The 14,467-nt window shown below is 42.2% G+C and overlaps 1 protein-coding gene and 1 long non-coding RNA gene across 7 annotated transcripts in view; one reads left to right on the forward strand and one right to left on the reverse strand.

Annotated features, from left to right (window-relative positions):
• Positions 1–14,467, reverse strand: part of BACH2 (BTB domain and CNC homolog 2) — a 351,992-nt gene that overhangs the window by 279,726 nt on the left and 57,799 nt on the right. The window contains exon 1 of one of the 6 annotated variants that reach the window (XM_068231169.1): positions 6,390–6,468. The exons of the other annotated variants lie outside the window; for them this stretch is intronic. The gene's annotated coding sequence lies outside the window, so the exon portion shown is untranslated. Of the gene's footprint in view, positions 1–6,389; positions 6,469–14,467 lie in introns of those variants that run through there. 6 annotated transcript variants of the gene reach the window in all.
• On the forward strand, positions 4,450–5,787 carry LOC137503742 (uncharacterized). Its single transcript, XR_011019319.1, has 2 exons — positions 4,450–4,531; positions 5,447–5,787. It is a non-coding gene; the product is annotated as an uncharacterized lncRNA (long non-coding RNA).

Genomic DNA, 14,467 nt, shown 5'->3' on the forward strand with positions numbered 1-14,467 from the left:
AGCATTCAAAAGTAAGACATTGGATGTGCCACAAGCTTCTACAGTGACCTATGTTTTATAAGTGAAGACAGCAGCAGCCGAGATAAAAAAATAAAAATAAACTGCAAGATTAAAAAGGCAAAGGGTGGGCTCACAATCAATTCAATGCATTTTTTTTTACTGCTGGGAGGATATTAGGTTTACATTTCCAAATGTTTTAAAATAGAGAAAAAACAGAATTTCTTAAAAGCAGCATTCAGATTAAAGGATTCCAAAGCTGAAGTAAACCGGAGAAATGGGGGGGGGGGGGGGGGAGCAGGCATGTATGGGGAGCCATCCTGATGCCCACCGCTCCCCCCCCCCCGTCATCCTTCCTGCCCCTCTGATGCTCCTAATTGCCCTCCGGCACCTTCTTCCGGGTCGCCTGAGTCAGGCATCATTGAAACTGTGCTGGCCCGGTTGCATGCGTCCTACTGCAACCAGGAGCGCTCTGCACATGCGCATGATGTAATTGTGACGTCATGCACAGAGCGCTCCCAGTCACGCCATGTAGGAAGCGAGCAGCAGGGCCAGCGCAGGTGCAGCGATGCCCGACTCCAGCGACCCAAAAGAGGGTGCTGTAGGGCAATTAGGAGGATCGGAGAGGCAGAAAGGATGACGGAGCAGCTCCCCATACATGCCTGCTTCCTTCATTTCTCCTATTTACTTCGGCCCTGGTATCCTTCAAGTTAAAATTCATCTTTTATTTTTTTTTATTTATAAAGCACCAATATATTAAGCAGCACTGGAAAATAAATAGCGATACATACAATATAAACATGGGGTGACAGACAGAGATTAAGCACACAGTTATACAACATAGCACAAGGTTATACATGCAAACAGGGTAAATATGCAACATCATGCAATTTAAGAGAGAGACCCATCAATTCAAGTCCTAGTTAGTCCATGGGAAGGGTGCCATTGGTGGAACTGCAAGATCAAGAAGTATACACTTAAGGGGGGAAGGGGGTGGAACATCTAAAGGGGCGGGGCAGGGGGACACAAAGTAGGGCTGCGGAAAAGGTGCTTGCAGCGAATGAGTTGAAGTGTGGTAGATGGGGGTAGGCCATTTTAAAGAGGTGTGTTTTGAGGGCTTGCCTGAAGGTGTTGAAGGATGGGGAGAGTTTGAGGGGGGTGGGAGGGAGTTCCATAGGGTGGGGCGGGTCTTGAGCAGTTCTGTAGGTGTGCAAGGGAGTGAGAAATGCGTGGGGCGGTCAGGCAGAGATCATTAGAGGACCAGAGGGGGCAGACGGGAATATATCTGGACAAACTCAGAAATGTAGATTATGCAAGTCTTGTGCACAGATTTGTAGGCCAGGCATGGAATCTTAAAACCCAAAGCAGATAGGGAGCCAGTGTAGAGTTTTGCAGAGGGGAGAAATGAAAGCAGATTGGTGGAAGGAATGGCGGAGTCTAGCTGCTGCATTCATGACTGATTGAAAGGGTGCAATGTGGTTCATGGGGAGGTCTGACAGTAGGCCATTACAATAATCAAGGCGGGAGATGATAAGAGAATGGATGAGAATCTTGGTAGCATGTGAGGGAGGGGCAGATCTTGGAGATGTTGCAGAGGTTGAAATTGTTGGCTCTGATATTTTGGATGTGTTGGCTGAAGGAGAGAGCAGAGTCCAGGGTGACACCCAGGCAGCGGGCCTGGGAGGTAGGGCAGATGGCAGTTCTATTGATCATGACCTGAATATCCAGGAGGGTTGGTGCAGCACGGAGCAGGAAAATCAGGAGCTCAGTTTTATACAAGTTACGCTTCAGGAACCTGGCTTATATCCAGGAAGAGATAGTCGAGAGGCAGGAGGAGACCTTGTCCAAGGTGGAGGGGGAAAGATTGGGGGTATGGAGATAGATATGGGTATCATTGGCTTATAGGTGGTATTTGAAGTCCAGGAAGGAGAGGACTTTGCCGATGGAGGTGGTGTAAATAGAGAACAGTAGGGGGCCCAAAACAGAGCCCTGGTTGACTCAAACCAAGAGGGTGGTGACTGTTGAGGAGGAACCATTGAAAGATGTTGTGAAGAGGCAATCAGAGAGATAGGAGGTGATAAAGGCCAGGGAGATTGGGCAAAAGTTGAAGGGTAGGGAGTGGTCGAGTGAGGGTTTTTTCAGCAGGGAAGTACATTGGCCTATGTCACCTCATCCTCAGTAGCAAGCGGGTAGATGATAATTTAGTTTGGCAATACACTATGTACTCCTTGAGTACATAAAATATACAGAGTTACAAATGGCTTGAAATATAGATTAGTGATCAGCCCAAAAAAGGTACATGGAGCAACAAACTTTTTCAGATCACCATTTTCCATAGAAATGAGATTTGAGAGAACATTTCTTCATTAAATAAAAATAGTTAAAACAATCAATGTTAACTAAAGTGAATATTGCACTTATTCTGTGTAGTTTGAAAGAGGCCACTTCGCACTTCTACAGGCAAGCTGTAGCAACAGATGCTAGAGAGCTAACCGAAGTAACCATGAAGTGATCATGCTAATTACATAGTACCAGTATGTGAACATTAAAAATAGTTCAGTCTTAAACACTTTGGAAAGATACTTTGCAAAGAACTTCATTATATGATATTTATGAGACAAGTAATCTTGCTTACCCCCCTTTAATCAACCTCAATAACACTGCATTCTCTGTGCCTGTTTCCAGGGTGTGGCCATTAAAAGAAAAATAAGACATCTAAATCTAGCTCTTAAAATATTGTGTTGATGGGAAATCAAAACATTTTTCTTTCTTTTAAAAGACACCCTTGATTTACTCCAGGTGCGAGACACAAAAACACTGACTCCACATTCAGCACTTACAGAAAATGCAAAGACAATGCAAATAGCTTAGTGGAATGTGAAAAACAGTTTCACAGTTTTATAACAGAACAGATATGTCTTATGGAATGAAACTCTGAATGTACTTATTTTTTTAATTTTTCAAGTATGGACCTTACTTTTCAGCATGTACCAGGGCACAGGAAAAAAAAAATGATAAATCTAGATTGAAAAGGTATTTAAAGGGATACTGTAGGGGGTCAGGGGAAAATGAGTTGAACTTACCCGGGGCTTCTAACGGTCCCCCGCAGACATCCTGTGTTGGCACAGCCACTCACCGATGCTCCGGCCCCGCCTCCGGTTCACTTCTGAAATTTCAGACTTTAAAGTCTGAAAACCACTGCACTTGCGTTGCCGTGTCCTCAATCCCGATGATGTCATCAAGAGCGCACAGCGCAGGCCCAGTATGGTCTGTGTCTGCGCAGTACACTCCTGGTGACATCAGCGGGAGCGAGGACACGGGCGTGCAGGCGCAGTGGTTTTCTGACTTTAAAGTCAGAAATTCCAGAAGTGAACTGGAGGCGGGGCCGGAGCATCGGTGAGTGGCTGCGCCAACACAGGATGTCTGTGGGGGACCATTAGAAGACCCGGGTAAGTTCAGCTCGTTTTCCCCCGACCCCCTACAGTATCCCTTTAAAGAGACACTGAAGTGAAAAAAATATAGGATATAAGGAATTGGTTGTGTAGTACGGATAATTACTAGAACATTAGTAGCAAAGAAAATATTCTCATATTTTTATTTTCAGTTACATAGTGTTTTTTATAACATTGCATCATTCTCTAATATTTGCAGTTTACACACTACTCAGCATTCTAAATGATTTTACAGAGCAGGCCAGGGAACTTTTATCCAGTCCTCTGGAGAGAAAAAGAAAATATAGTTGCTGACAGTTGAGATAACAAGCTTTAGAAGACAGAGCTCTCTGCGATTTTTAAAGTCATGGAGCTCAATGGCTTTTTTGCATAGATAACAATTGGAGTTTCTGAACTCTTCCTGTACTGGAAACAATATTAGACTTAGGTTTCTGCTCCTAATGTTTTATGTTAGCTGTACTACACATACAAATCCATATCATAATTTTTTTTTGTTGCTTCAGTGTCTCTAAGTGATTTAGGTCCGTGTTCCCCAACCCTGTTCTCAAGGCCCACCAACAGTGCATGTTTTGTGGAAATCCACAGAGGTAGTAATCAGCTCTGCTGAGACACTTATTACCCCACCTGTGCATATTTGTGGTTTTCTGCAAAACATGTACTGTTGGTGGGCCTTGAGGACAGGGCTGGGGAACTGTGGTTTAGGTGATACCTTTAATGACTAGGCCCATATGCAATTCACTTTTTCTCCTGAGTTATCTCCTAAGAGATAATTTTTCATCTTCAAATTTAGAATATATTTTCAGCACTTTGCCATGGAAAATGTACCAAAATTTAGGTGAAAAAGTACTATCAAAATTATTTGGCATATTTTGTTGGCTTACTGGTGGTGTTAAATTAATTGTATTGACAAGTTTGTAAATATCACCTAGGAGAAACCTCATGTCTATATGTATAAGCGTTCTTTGCAAGAATTAAAGCATAGTGTGCTCCTTAAAATCGTAGGACTTCCAGGTGGGTCCTGGAGCGTCAGGGCGGGGCTGCGAGGGCACTGATCGGCTGCTGGGAGCTGAGGGAAGCCCCAGGTGAGTAAATCTCATTTTTTATAGTTGACTTAAGGATCACTTTAAGCAGTCATCGGCGAATCGGCGGCGAGCGGCGGCGATCGCGTACTACATGCAGCTAGCAAAGTGCTAGCAAAGTGCTAGCTGCGTGTAGGAAAAAAAAAATTATGCAAATCGGCCCAGCGGGGCCTGAGAAATCCTCCTGCGCAGGATAACCGGCAAGGAGGTTAAACGCATACTCCCGGGCTGAGGCATTTTTAATTGGGATTGTGGAGGCGTTTCTGACTCCAATGTAAAAGTATAGGAAATACGCAAACCGCTCTGAAACATGCCAGTTCAGAGCGGTTTTGCAGTCGTTTTTGTTACAGAAGCTGTTTAGTAACAGCTTTACTGTAACAATATATGAATTCTGCTACATAAAAACCGCTAGCCAAAACCGCAAAATGCTAGCTGAAATGCTTCAGAAAAATAAGAAAAAGCGTTTCAAAATCTGCTGGCATTTTATGGATCTGCTAGCGGGTTTTGGTGTGCCCCAGGCCTAATTCCCTATAAACTAAACAAGCCTCGCCCACAGCTTTTCAGAGTGCCTTGGCATTTTCAGACAGTAGTAAGGGCTTATGGGAGCTCAGTCTGGGCAGGAGGAGGGGGAAGGTGTTACTAGCCAGAGATTTCAGAGGCCCTCTGGAGGAGGGAGGAGGAATTAGGTTTTCACAGGCTGAGTGCTGGAGATGCAGATCAGTTTGCCTGTGTGTAATGTTTACAAACAACATGGCTGCTGTCATTGTACCACAGGAAGAAATAATCATATTCTGTTGAAGCCTACACTTTAGAGAAGATATATAGACAAGTTACTTGTTATAGTTAGTTTTAACCAGGAAGAGATACGGATTGGAATGAAATGTGTTTAAATTATTTATTTTGGGGTTTTTTTCACAGATTTTTTTGAACAGACTTCTTCCGTTCTAAAATGTGGCCAACATGGGTTGATATGGCAATGCAGTCATCTGGACAGTGATCGAATCCTAACACCACACCGCAAACGTAATCTCGATAGATTTCAGCAGAAATCTATGGAGTATCAGTCGAACCTGCAAGCATTGTGCCATCGCTCCTGTTCTGTCCCCTTGCATGGAGATTTTCTAACATGTCATGTCTGATCACTCTTGAGTGATAAACTGTTCAAAACCAATTGAAATTTAACTGATCAGATACGTTGGGGCAATAGATGCCAGGAACTTTAAAGGACACCCGAAGCGAAAATAAACGAATGAAATAAATGATTGTATCTATCTTCCTTCACCTAAAAATTACTTTTTAATATATTACACAGTTTTATTTTATGTTTAAATTTACTTCATGTTTTAACAGTTTTATTGTTTTTGCTAAATTACACATTCATTGAAGTATGCCAGAGCTAAAATCTATGAACCATTGACCATTTTTATCTCTTTCTTGCTCTCAGAAGCCACTTTCTGCTAGGAAAGTGTTTTATAGTTGGAATTTCTTATCAGTGAGGGTCACATTGTAGTCACTTCCTGTCTGAGTCAGGACTGAGTCAGCCACTTATATACCTGATATTTAACTCTTTCAGGCAGAGAAAGAAAAAAAAAAAGGAACACAGCATAGTTATTAGTGTGCTTGGCACTGTACATACCCATGTCCATCTCCTCATGTCACACGTCACTTCAGGTATCCTTTAAGTGAGGTAAAATCTCAACAGCAGGATCAGAGGGAGCAATAACCCCCAAACGTTTGACCCCTTTTATTATTCTTCACTAAGAAAGGATTGCTAGCACTCCAGTACAAAATAAATAAAATCATGCGATTACATTAAATGAACAATATTAAAATACAACATGTACAAAGCTTTAACACTTACAACATCTCAGATGAGATGGTAAAAACCCACACCACCTCTGAAAGGTCACAATACAGAGGGCGAGACGAATGACGAGCTATAACGTAGGCAAAAGTTTCCTGTGTTGCTGCTGAGGTTTTTTTCTTTTTTTAAAGCTTCTGCAGATGATGGAAAATAGTTCAGCATGTGATAGAGAGAAAAATTAGTACATGTGGGTTTGTGCGTCCTTTAAAAGTTAGTCTACCTAAAGCTAGCATTTCAGCTGGGGTATACTGACGGGCTGAATCATCTAACGACACATCTTTTGGAGACTCCTGTGGTGAGATCATTGCACTAATTATTGAGGTGCACCCATTCCACAGCCATTGAAAGCTTACTGCATCAAGATGAATAAAAACTTTAATTAGGTTATATTTCATCCACTTTACATGATGAAGGCAGGTGACAGAGGGTGTGCTAAAGGAGCCTTGGTGTATACACATGAACAGGTATTAAATGGTGTGCTAAAGGAGCCTCGGTGTATACACATGCACAGGTAAAAGAGGGTGTACTGGAGGAGCCTTGGTGTATACACATGCACAGGTGCTAAAGGAGCCTTGGTGTGTACACATGCACAGGCATTAAAGGGTGTGCTATTGGAGCCTTGGTGTGTACACATGCACAGGCATTAAAGGGTGTGCTAACGGAGCCTTGGTGTGTACACATACACAATTGCTGTTGCCTGCAGAGCTCAAAACTTGATCCCTCACGCAACAGTTTGTACCAGAGTTCTGTACAGATGTGTTGCTAAGCAATGTACTCTGTCGATATGATGGAGGGGAGTGAGGTGGATTGCGGGGGGGGGGGGGGGGGGGGGGGTCGTAGCCACATTAGCTTCTCGGCAAATGTGGCCTCGGCCAGCCAAGTACTATTCAGCATACGTACAAGGCTTTACCAATGAAGTCTTCAAAAGATTCTGCTGTGCCGTTTTTAAAGTGGACACACGCTTTTCAATTAGCGGTAGATCAGGTAGATGATCATTATCGATGTATAGTTACATCTTGTCTAATATTGATCTTGCCACTGCAAGTCTTGAACTGTCTGATGCACTACAAAGCAATGCAGAACCTCGATCACATGTTGCTGCTATATAGCAGTGGTGGAACATCACGTACTATTCCACAGGTACACTAGCCAATCAGACCTGGGGTTTCCTGTTGTGTCACGTTTATCATTTTAGTAAAATAAATAAGCCCGATTGAATGACCACCAAAAGGGTAGATCAGGATGGGTAAAGGACAAGAGATTAAACAGAAAGATAAACTGTATTGTAAGAAAAACATGTTGGGTGCAGCCAAAACTGTTACACACAGAAATGAGAAAACAGAACGATTCATAAAGCAAATAGTGTTTCGGCAGGTTTCCTCCTAATGTTCGGAACATAAACAGTACTATACTCTGCTAGAGAACTTGATCGTGGTTAGAAACCAATGCAGCATACAGACACCTACGTACTTTCACAACACTGCCCACAAACAAACATTAGCTCTATTGTGTTTTCACTCTACATACTGTACAGCTCATTCCAAAGTGTTACGCTTTTCAAGCAAATAAAGAGATCTATTGATACGTTGAGAATAGTTTGGCTGAGCTTAAGATGAACTACCAGTTGTAAAAACTAGAGAATATGTCAATGTGAACATGAGACATCCACACTGCATAGCTAACATAACAGCTCCCGATTACAACATACACATTATGCTACATATGACAGTCCAGATTTTCTTGCCTGATCATTGTTATGCACCCGAGACAAAGTGGGGTGTCTATTCAGTTTTTAACCACACATGCTCATCTGACACACACAAGAGTGCTAATTGATGTGAATAACACTTACTTGCTTGCCAGATCTTCTGACTGCCAGTTTGAGCCACATTGGAATTAATATTACACCAATTTGGCTACAAGACCTGCAACTCTTCTGGAAAAATTAGGATTGTTGGCCAGAGTAATAATAATTCAGTTTACTGTAGTGAAATGTGAAATACCCTCAAGTACATAGCCATGTAATCATTTTCTACCACTATAAGACCAATGAATCCATCATCCAGAAAGACACTACCGCATATTTTATAAGGCTTTTAAATCTAACACACTGCTACAAAAGAAAATAAGAGGGCAATGTCAAAACTAGGACAAGGTCTTCATATGTGAAGCTAAAAACATTATACAAAACATGCAATGTTAAATGTATCAAAACATACATATACATACATACATAATCATATAGATCTGTAAACTCATACCAATTTTATGAGGGTGTCATTAACTATGGGATCTTGGTCGCCCGGCAGGGATCGGTACATGACCCCTTGGTCAACAGAACATTATAGAGGCTGTACAAATGTGTCCTCTGCCTCCTCGGGTGGAGGGAGAATGAGCGGTGTGCTACAAGCTAATTCCCATGGGCGGAGGAGAGCACTGCGAGCATGCGGTGCTCGTGCATCAGAGATCTACAGATATGCCCGATGTTTATCAGACCGTGCGGCCGCTGTGCACTCTGGTCTGACACCAGATTCCCTGCCACGGTGGCTATCATTCGCCATGACCGAGTTATATGTAATGTTGTATATGAGTATATGTCACTTTAAAGCAGAACACCAATAGATATTCACACAATGGATGTGAAGACACAAGCCCTTTTCATCTGATAAAGGCAACATTTGGTACAATGTACAAACACTGATTTAAACTGTAGCTACAGTATTTACTCAAATATATTCCAGTTAAGCTATGCCAGATGAACCCAGATAACGTTTAAAGTATTGAACTTGGCTCTCAAAAATGATCAAAGTCAAACATCTGATGAAAAACCTCATTGGCACATAAAGCGTTTCACAGGTCTGGCCCACTTCTTCAGGTATTTTGAAAGTTTGGCAATACTCTAACATTGGTATGTGCGCCTCCATTTGAGTATAAACTGACCCCCCCCCCCTTCCCCACACTTTGTTTGATCACTTTCTGCAAATGGACATTTACAAACCTCTTATATGTGCACCTTTAGTGCAAATCAGAAGTTTATAAAACTCCTAGTCTGCTAAAGTGTATGTGCACATGCCCCACAGGAGCGTTCATGCATGCATGCGTACATTTCAACTTTTCAGCCCATGGCTTAGGGGAAAAAAAAAAAAAAAAAAAAAAAAAAAAAAACCTCAGAAGGGGGAAGCCTCTGCAAAATCCAGAGGCCTCCCTGATCTTCCTATGCTCCTCCTTTGCCGAGCTGGCACTCACTTAACAAAATTAATGTCCAGGTGCAAAGTATGGCACGAGCCTGCGCAGTAGCACAGAGCTGGTCCCACTGTCTTTTGTGCATCTAGAGGAAGGCTTGGCAGGCCTGGTTTTGCTGCCAGGGGCTGTAGAATGGACAGGGCCAGTATGCAATCAAAATTTAACTCTAATTCCCTATGACAGAGGCACGGCCCAAGGGTTGCAGGAAGTATACAACCAACAAGGAAGCTGTGGGGACATCCAGAGTCAAACATTGGGTGCAGGAGTGGCATTTACTCCAAAGCTGAGAACTTGCATAGCTATTAGGCAAGGTGTTTGGGGAGGTGGAGGCCCCCTTTCTTTATGGCAAACCAGGAGAAAAAAAAAAGTTAAAAATGATCTAGATGAGGTCTTATTTTATGAACAAAAGGTCCTTTATTAAACACAGACAGATGGTTCAGAACATTTGCAGGCAGCCAACTCAGAATATTTGCCCTTCCTCGGTGTAAGGTAAGGATTTGTAGGATTCTATGAGGCTACAACCCAGTGCTTCATAACCAGTGCTTCTTGCATCTTCATACCCTGACATGTTGTATTTTATTGCACTTAAAGAATGCAACATCTAAAATTCTTTAGTGTCGGGGTCTCTGGTTTTACACAATATACTTGGATCTGAAGCTCATTGGCATTGATAAAAAAATAACAGAGGAAATACACACTGTGACATGCATGTCTGTTACTTTGAGAGACAGATGTCATACATAAAGAAAACCATGCAGTGCACACTAACATCCAGGCAGGAAGGCATGCTAATTAATCACACTGCAGCCTATGCTAAATTCTTCCCATAGCAACCACCTTTTCCTACAACTGCTCCACCATTCTCATCTCCATTACAAGCAATATATGTGAAGGTCCCTTGATCATAAAGTCATGGGCTTCCATTTAGGTTACCTTGAAGAGTGATCTGGCCTGGATACAATTGCCACAATAGGAATTCTTGTAGTATTTTTAGTCATTCTAGAACAGCACAGATCTTAGTAAAAGGGACTAAGGTGGAGATGGAGGTCAGGAAGTCTGAATCATGCATATTTACTGACCTTTCACTTTACAGTGTGAGAACCTGTCTGGTCAAAAAACACTATGAATGAGAGGTAAACATCCCACTGTTGCTTACAATTGTGTGGGAGAGCCCACTATGAGTGGAAAACTTTTAATTTTGAACAGGAAGTCTTAAAGAAAGCTTGTGGTTATCTTCTAAAAATAGATGTTCCATGCTGCACACCAAATCATTAAGACCTTAAAAAAGTGGCTTTTTCAAGATTCATGTGTAAATAAAGTGGGCAATGTAAACTGCTACAATCAGGCTAAAATTGTCACCTACATGTAAGTGACAGCAGATTTAACAGAGCATAATCTACAGTGTTACTCTTGTGTTCAGTCACTACATAGCATGGCACTTACTTATTTGCCATCTTTTTGGTTACTGACTTTAAATATAAATATAAAGGCGCCAAGAGTAATTGAATTCAGTGAAAAGATAGATATTTAAGACAACTGCATGAACTTGTTGATTTTAAGCGTTTGCTGGTATTGCATGCATTATATCATTGCCTCAGACATTTGGTGCACACACAGGGAGTATGGCAGGGATAAAGGATCAAGGAAGGTCACTAGCACAGTCTCATGAGATAGGGAGCACCTAATTCACTGCCCAACCCCACCCTTAAGTAAACACTGAAACCTAAAATGAACCTTTAACATTGGAAGGCTACCCAGGGCTTTGCTTTACAACATATCTGTTTATAAATGCATTTCTTGACTACAAGAGAGAATAACTAATTAACTGTGCTGATGATTGGCATACAGTCCAATTATACTTTATGGAAGCCATGACTGTTGGATACAGTGGAACTGGAGGCAGTCCAGAAAACTACTCTCCGCTAGTATAAGTATCTGACAGTCTTCATATTAATTTTGTGTACTGAACTACTCCACGAGTGGGAGTGAAGCCAGCATTGTGAGCCAGTCAAATTCAAGTCATGGCCAAAATTTTTGAGTAGACACAAATATTGGTTTTCACAGAGTTTACTTTTCAGTTTCTATGAAGGCAGTTTTTATACACTCCAGATTGTTATGAAGAGTGATCAGATGAATTGCAAAAACCTCCTTTGCCATGAAAATGAACTTGATCCCCAAAAATTAAATTTTCACTGCATTTTGGACCTGCCACAAAAGGACGTGCTAAGATAATTTCAGTAATCTTTTCATTAACGCAGGTGAGAGTGTTTATGAATACAAGGCAGAAAATCATTCTGTCACTGTCCATCCTCTGTTAACCATGCTTATCTGCGGCTTAGTTTCGTTTTCGGATGACTAACAGTCGGCCCCCGGCAACGCGTCCTCTTCTTCGCCTTCCCCATCAAGCGCGTCTTGCGCATGCGCATAACGTGCTTGATGGCGGGGAAGGAAAAGAAGAGTTGGCCGAAAATGAAACTAAGCCGGGGCGGGGACCGGAGGACACTCAAAGAACTGCGAGGACACAGGACGGCTGCAGGGGGTTTGGGGATGTCCCAGGTGAGTGAAACTTTTTTTCCCTCGACAGTTAAGGTTCACTTTAAAAACTTCAAAAGGAGAGAATTCAGCTGCAGGATCAACGTGGTACCAATACAGAGCTTGCTCAGGAATGGCAGCAAGCAAGTGTGAGTGCATCTGCAATGAGGCAAAGACTTTCAGAGGATGGTCTAATGTCAAGAAGGGCAGCAAAATGCCACTTCTCTCTAAGAAAAACTACAGGGACAGGCTGATATTCTGCAAAAAAGTATAGGGACTGGACAGCTGAGGACTGAGGTGAAGTCATGTCCCAATTTTTGGGGGTATTTGGCATAATGATTGTCCGGAGAAAAAAAAAAAAAAAAAAGGTGAGCACTGCCAACAGTCCTGTCTCATGCTCAATAAAGAATCCTGAGACCTTTCATATGTGGGCTGCTTTGCATCACAATTCTGAACACAGCCATTAATAAAGAATGGTACTAAAACATCCCCCAACGGCAACTGCTTCAAACCATCCAAGAACAGTTTGGTTGAGATCAATGCCTTTTCCAGCATGATGGAGCATCATGACATAAAGCCAAGGTGATAACTAAGTGGCTCGGGTAACAAAACAAATTGAAATTTTAGGTCTCCCCAGACCTTAATCCAGTTGAGAACCTGTGATGAGTCCTAAAGAGGCGGGTGGACACAAACCCCCCCCCCCCCCCCAAACGCTGACAAAATCCAAGCATTGATTATGAAAGAATAGGTTGCTATAAAATCAGGATTTGACCCAGAAGTTGTTTGACAGCATGCCAGAGCGGATTGCAGTGGTCTTCAAAAAGAAGGGGCAACGCAGCAATTATTGACTACTCTTTACATAAACTTTGTTATTGTCAAATTAAAGCCTTCAAAACTTATTAACTGCTTGTTATATACTTTAATACACCACAGACACAACAGACAAAAAGGATCTAAAAACACCAAAGTAACAAACTTTGTATAAAAAAAAAAAAAAAAACCGTATTTGTGCAATTCTCAAAACAATTGGCTATGACCGTACACTGCACTAAAATTTAGTCTTAATCTAGTCATATACTGTGTATAACAACTAGTAGATATGGTAGACTATTAATATCTTCCCCATAGCGTTGGTTTACAAGGTCTACCACATTGATACAGTACATAACAATGCAGCCACTGTCCACGCATACATATGATCTCGTCGCATGGTAAAGCCGAAAAACAGCTCACCCTGCTCCTGCAAAAGTCCCGATGGCGCCAATTACTATTCCCTCTCCAGGTCGCCGTGGATAGTGGGGAAAGATGTACAGTAATTTGGCTGCCAGCTATTGCTGGTGGCCGTATTAGTATTTTTATGGTAATTTGTGCTTCATCTTTTGATGGCGCACAAATTATTCACTGAGGGCCACAATAGCCGTAATGCCTATTACAGCCTCCGGCAGCGCCAGCTGAGCCCAAATCTCTGGTGCTGTTTTTACATCGCTCCCTGTCTACACCCCACCAGAGCTTCAACAGCATGGCAGGCAAGAGTATGTTACAATATAGATCATTAGTAATAGTTTCTATGCTTCCATTGTCTATTGATGACATAACAGTCAGAGACCCCTGCACAAGTGGCATGGAATCAAAGGGCTGCAAAGTGGTTTCCATGCATGGAAAGTTCCACAATGCCTCCTGCTAGGCAGAGTACTTAGTCATGCCAGTAATCACACCGTCATGGGTCACAGCATGAGAAGGTTACCACATCTTGGTAACATTAGCTGCTGTGAAGTATAGATAGGTCATATATATACACTCCCAAACACCCGTTCAACAGAAACGTGTGGTGGAAATTATAAAGCTGACAAGTTTTCAGCTAATAAACAAAGCAAAGTGGTTTTGACTGACAGCTTGGAAACATGCATAGCTGTGAGCACTGCTCTATAGAATGGTGCTTCAGGATATGTTTATCTCAGGAATTAGAAGCATGGCAACCGGTTTTCAAGTCAAAAGTGACAAAGGCTTCTGTTCAAGTTAGATTATTTCCTCAATAACCACAGGGCCTACTACTCTCTCTTTCAGTGTGGAATCAGGTGGGGGAGAATTTCAGTATGATGCATTGTGGCATGCCACATTTTCCCTTCTGTGATAAATGCAGCGCAAGGCAGGAGTGTTTGTTTCTCATCACCACTGCAACGTGCAACCTCATTAGAATTGATTAGGGGTTATTGTTTAATATCCCGTCATGTTGATTATTGGGATTGACAAACTTGGAAAAGTAGAGGGCAGCCCTTTACAGATATTGGTCTCTGTTGGCT

This window comes from Hyperolius riggenbachi, chromosome 4 (genome assembly GCF_040937935.1).
Source record: "Hyperolius riggenbachi isolate aHypRig1 chromosome 4, aHypRig1.pri, whole genome shotgun sequence".
NCBI classification, from domain to species: domain Eukaryota; kingdom Metazoa; phylum Chordata; class Amphibia; order Anura; family Hyperoliidae; genus Hyperolius; species Hyperolius riggenbachi.